Genomic DNA, 6,395 nt, shown 5'->3' with positions numbered 1-6,395 from the left:
TCTGGAAACTGCACAGCCACAGTAGCTGTGTCACTAATAAGCTCTGCTGAGTTGCAGAAACACAGAAGATTTGGCAGTTCTGTCATTTCCCTTGACCTCTGTCTGTAGCAAGTCCCTTTTCTTTCTCTCTGTCACTTGTGACTGTTAGGTACAGAGAACAAACCCTTCTTTTCTTTTTGTTGCCAAGTTATTAATTGATGTTCAGGAGAGGATGGGAGGAAAGAAGCTTTGTCTGGCTCTGAAAAGCACCAGATGTGCTTTTTTGAATTGAGGAGAGGAATTAATTAAAACGAGGTAATAATATTAATCTGTCGACTGCAGTTAAGATTGGCTGTAACAGGAGGGGGAGCTCTCAGCGCATCAGGCGGGGGAAAGGGGGTTGATGGGGAGTTTAGCTCTCCCAAACCAGAGAGGGGCTGGGGACCCTCCTGCGATGTGGCAGTAACGGAGGAGGAATGTCCTGTCACCCGTTTCACAGAAATACCTGTGTGACTGCTGGGCTGCTGCCACACTCAACCCAAAGACAGAAGCGGGAATGAATATTCAGTGATGAATGCGGGTGGAAATGCTGATGGAAAGAATTAAGTACAAATTAAGAAGCTTTGGGATTCTTCTTAAAGTGTGTCTGTTTTGATTGCTTTTTCTGTAGATTTTTGCTATGTATTATATTGTCTAACAGAACAAAAGAAAAACAGAATATATGTTTACTGTGTACTAAGCTGTAAGTACCTTTTTCAGACATCAGTAATCATCCTTTCCAGCTGAGAAGGCAATACACTTGCAATAGAGCTCTCCAAAAAACAGCAATTGTCCTATATTAGTGTTTCTGAAGCTATCCCTTATGGAAAAGCTCTCCTGAATTTAATAAGGGTAAAATGAACTGGGCTATATAGTAATTTCATAGAATTAAAATAGAATTAGGAATTTAGCAGGAATTATACCTCTGCCATAGATGAAGCTGGCATTAGCTGATGCGAGGCTGTGTGCAGACCTGCTTCTGCTGTGCAAGGAAATAATCTGTGTGCATGTATGCAAGCATGATAAATCCTAATTTACTACCCAGTCTCAGGGGTGTTTGTGTGCACAGTCCTGGGCACATGTCCAGAGCACCCTGGAGCAGAGGAGTGAGGACAGCAGGATTGCTGCTGTGTCCAGCAGGCACTGGGGCCAGCTGGAGCCCCCTGCAAACTCAGAGTCACTGTACTTTGGTGGTGCTTGGCAGTTTGTATGAAGGCTGCCAATTTCTCTAGCTTTAAATAGTAATTTCTTAGAAAACTCAAAATGACAGGAGAGTTGGGGAGGTAGTACTCATGGGAAGTCATTGTGGCATAGATGCTCAAGTAATTTTGTTATTCTGGAATCCCTACTCTTGAAGTTTAAAAGCAGACAAGCTTCATGGTATGACAACTTTTTTTTTCCTAAAGGACACACCATTTTCCTGGGACACACATAAGTTATTTAAAAGTTTCATATTAGTGGGAAATTTTTTTTGTCTCGCCTCAATTGTTTTGTCATTAGTGAAAGAGCTACTCCTTAGATTATATGTTTGTATTGATTCCCCTGCAAGGAAATCTGCATCTCCTACCATTTCTTTTTAGATTCTCAATCTGACACAGGGATGCCCTTAGCACCTGAGAGGCAAAAACTTCTTTTGCGTGCTGATTCCACCAGCAATCCCTAGTACAGAAGAAACAGGGAGTATGGAATAGCTCCAGTCTACTGGTCTCAAAAAACTGTCAGGAAAAATTCCTCACCAAATTAATCTAAATTAAGCTGCTCTGAGTACTTTTTCAGTTGCCTGTGCCAGCAGCTGTAAACCTCTTGTTGCTCCAGGTGTGTGAGATACTGGGCAGCTTAAAGCCACAGCATGTGTACCTCAGTGGCTCTACCAGAGACAGTGAGCACATCCATGGCTGCTTGGGTGCAGGTTCTGGCATTGCCAGCTTTGCAGGTAAGCTGGGTTGGCTGTCATTCTTATTTTCACTTGCCTTCTTTAAGTGTTGCTGATAAAATAGTGCTGTTTTTCCTGCAAATTCATGGGACTTTGGTGACATCCAGTGACAGGTTCTGCTGGAAGGTGTTTTTTCTCTTGGAATGATGGGAGAGAAATGCTGGTACCCTACTGATTTCCCTTAATGGGATCAGCAGATGAATTTGAACGGAGGGTGGAAATCAGACTCCCAAACCATATACTATTGATTGTTTTAAGGCAGTTGGGATTTGCATTAGGTTTTTCAATATTTAACGTGTAATGCCTGTTGAAAAGATGTTAATTAATTGCAGTATAAAGGCAAAATCTTGTCTGGCAGTCCATTTAAATAAGGCTCTTTGAAGAACTTTCTCTAGGCTTTTCGTGTAATTTTTCTGTCTCTTAAAGAAATTTTCTGAGTGTCGAAGTCAAACCTGTGAATAGTGCCTGTTATTTTAGTGGTTTTTTCAGACAGTTTAATTAAAATTGGAGTAAAAACTCATATTCTGGGGAAAGAAAAAATCAATTATTACATACTCTGACAATGGTATAAAATGTAATAAACTGCAGTAGTTACTTAAAAAGTAGCTATTAGTGGATTAAATTTTAAAAAACAAATTATTTCATTCAACTATTAGACTGTAGTGTTTTAAGCTAAATGGAATCTGAGGTTAAATGATATTGCAAGCTGGAGAAATGAATATTTAAAAACTATATTGAAGCTAAATTGCCAAATGGTTACTCTTGTATAGTAACATCCAAATCATGGCAATTGTTCTTCTAATAAATATGATTTCTATAGCATTTTCTTCGATTATTCAGTTAACCGCCAGTGCTGTTTTACCTCTTTATAATAATGTGTGCTTTCTTTTTTTTTTTTTTTTAAAAAAAAAAGCAAAAAAAAAGAAGTTGGTTATTTCTTTGGTCAGGGCCTATTTGCTCCTTTTTTATGTGAGATTTTCAATACTCGGCAATGATGCCGAGCAAAAAAGGTCCATCCACTTCACTTGTGATGCCTCGTGCATTACCTAAAGCACAACAGAACAATGGCAGACAACAGAGCCTTTCTCCCCGCTAACAATGCAGTCACCATGACAACCAGCAGAAGAACGTTTGGCCAGGAAAAGCTGGGAGCTTGGCGGACCAGCCTAATCAAAAAATGGAATAAGATGACAACAATTACACTGATGAGTGAGAGGGAAGCTACAGATGCATTCAGACACCTATGGCACTGCTGGCTGGATGCATTCAGCATTATTTTTTTGTTTTGTTTTGTTTAGTGTCTTCTGTTTTTTAAGAGCTGGTAAATAGACAAGATCGAATTGTGTAACAGAATGTCAGTGCTCTAGTTAAACTGAAAATTCCTTTTCTTTTGCTATGCTACTTCAAGCACACTGAAGAGGCTTTAGGAGAGATGAGGTTTTGAAGTGAAATATGTAATAGATACAATATGAGTGTCACAAGGCAACTTTATTTAGCTTTAAAAATGTAAACTTGGATTTTCAAATGTGTGGATGCAAATAAGTAAGACTGGATTGTGTTATCAATTACCAACCTCACCTTTCACTTCAATTTTAGAAAACTGGACACATGTCAAGCATTGATTAGAGGTCATGGCTTGTTGTTTTTAAACCACCCCTTCTGCATATTAGTAATCATTCTAAAATTTATCATGGCATTTTGTGCAGACCTCTCTTCCAATTCCAGGGAAACTTGAACTGCAACTGTACATGAGCCACAAATCAAGCGACAGAATAACAATATACTTCTCTGAAATACCCCAAATTAAGCGTTCTGCTAATAGCCTCCTATTATGAGCTCCCAATTACATGGCAGAAATTCTGGTATGTTCTTTATAGGAAAGGGATGAAGAGAACTTTCGCTGCTGTTGCTGATAGATGAATCTGTGATTTCTACTGCTGAGAACAGTTTATATGTTTTAGGGACAGGAGTGGAGAAGAGAAGCTGCTGTTTTAAAATGCTGAGGTATTTGGGGATAGCCAAGAGGCATTTTAACAGTTTGAAAACAGCAGTGAGCACAAACCCCTGAATGTTTCTAGGTGGTTTATCTGATAATGGCACTGTAGAGTTGAGTTATTTGGCCAATCCTTTCTATATACCCACTGCTGTAGTCAAAACTGTCATGCCTTCTTTCACTACCTTGATGGCTCCCAGGGAGATCTTGCAGCCAATATTAGAAAAGACACCACGTGGAATTATTGGTTATTTTATTGCATAATTAAAATCACGATGTGAAAAATGCTTAGGCAAACTCTTGCCAGGAGCCTTCAACCATTGCAAAAACAAAGGCCAGGGGTTCTCCTACAAGGTGCAAATCTTTGCTTGGCACAGCCATCTGTGTTCATTACTGGTCCTCCACCACATAAGCCAGAGAGATTGCTGCATGCCATGCATAGGCTGTGCACAGCACAGCAAACTGGGGTTATAGTACAAGCTAACAGCAAAGCCAAGCAGGGCTTTACATGCAGTGGTCATGACACACTGGCATCATCTCCTTATGCTGGCAGTACAAGAGATTTTAGGCTGCTAACTTCCGCTGTCAGTCTCTAATTAAATTCCACTCTCCCACTTGTCCACCAGATTCTGAGCACCAAATTCATACCAGAACTCTGCACTCAGCAAGAGATAGCTCCATGGAGATCCTTAACACTGTTTACTTCTCGTTTTGTACAGGTACAAAGCCCTTTGCTTCTTGCCCTCTGAGATGACTGCATTTTATTCAGATACTCATGCTGACCATCTATTTTGTGCAGTCATCTAAAACCTACCATCACCACCAAAAAGGCCTTCAGTGCAGTTGAGCTCAGGTTTTTTGGAAGTAAAGTTCCCAGACCAGTAATGAGCTCATATCTCAACATAAAAGCATTAAGACCCCACCATACTCACCTTGAAGCTGTAGATATCAGTGCTGCAAAGAGGGACAGAGGCAAATTAGGTTAGATTGTTTGCTGGACATTTAGGTAAAATTGAGTGAGGTGTTGGCGAGATTAGAATAAATCTGGATGATAGAAGTAAATCTCAGCAGAAACTTGGCCTATTTTAATGAAGTTGTGTTTTTAAATGTCATGCATCTAATTATTATTTTTTCATGGATATGACCCATATGTCAGACATCCCTCAACTTTTTAAATTGTTGTGCTTCAACTGTAGTGCCCAGGTAACCCAATCCCTTAAGTAATATGTCAGTTAATATATTGTGAAAATGCAGTATCAACTGATTTTCTGAGCCAAATAGGAGGAGAGGTTCTGGGTAGAAGACATCAATATGGGAAGAGGGGTCAGAGCCTGGCAAAGACAGAAATAAGGGATGCAGAAGGAATATCCCCAGAAGGGTGCAAAGAAGACATTTATTACAGAAGCTTGTCTTTTCAATATAAGTTGCTATTTACTTCAAGTAAACAAGCACTTTCATTGCTTGCACATGTACACAACCCAAAGGGATGCTCCACAGCAAAAAACAAAAAACAAAAAAAAAAAAAAAAAGGGGGAGGCGGGTGGTTTATATAGTTTAATAAAATGCGCTGGAAACCGTTTCATGCTACTGAGGTCAGGCTAGGACTGGTTGTAGCCCAGGTCTTTTTTTTTCTGTTTTATATGTAGGTGTTATGCTTACTCTTTTCCGGATACACAATCCCTTCCTGACTTGATAGATTTTTATTTTAATTCCTTTCTATAGGACTCAAAATTTCATATGCCGATCCTTTTAGTAGTCTGGGAAGAAGGTTGTCTATTCCTTGAACACATTGAGCTCTTTGAATTCTTCTACCAGCTAAGATAGAAAATTATATTCTAAACATTTCTAGATACCTTCCTCGTAATTCAAGCTGCTTTTCTTCCAGCTTCTACATCATTATCCCAGGTGAAACCTAAGTAAAATAATAATTTAGTTTGGGGACCATACAGATATTGTTTTTAACTGCATCCTCTTTTCTATGTTCTTTCTTCACTTTTTTTATTCTTGAGAACAGACAACATTTTGATAGTTTCCTCTTCCTTTGGAAAAACATATTGAATAAAACTTAGACTTTAGTGTTCCCATTGCTTCAATATCATTACAATGTTTACTTTCTCTTTAATATATTGTAAATAAGAGGTTTTCAAAACATGCTTCTTCATCACACTTGATTTTAACTGACCATTTTTAACAAAGTGGATTTTTTTAGCAGAGTGTAATCTTTAAATTGCTGTGGAGGCTTATGGCATTCAAACATCTCATTTATTTTTAATTTCTCTTTCTCTGGTATTTAGAAGTCATGATAGCTGAGAACTTCTGTGGACTCAAGAAGAAACATTTGTTTTAAGTTAGAAATAGAAGACTGATAGGTATGCTAGTGAAACAAATAGTAATGTTTACATAGTATATTTATTCTTTCACTTGAATTTTTCCTTCCTGATTCTTGTGTTT

This window comes from Catharus ustulatus, chromosome 6 (assembly GCF_009819885.2).
Source record: "Catharus ustulatus isolate bCatUst1 chromosome 6, bCatUst1.pri.v2, whole genome shotgun sequence".
Taxonomy (NCBI): domain Eukaryota; kingdom Metazoa; phylum Chordata; class Aves; order Passeriformes; family Turdidae; genus Catharus; species Catharus ustulatus.
The sequence above is the reverse complement of the archived record's forward strand: the minus strand, read 5'-3'. Positions refer to the sequence as shown.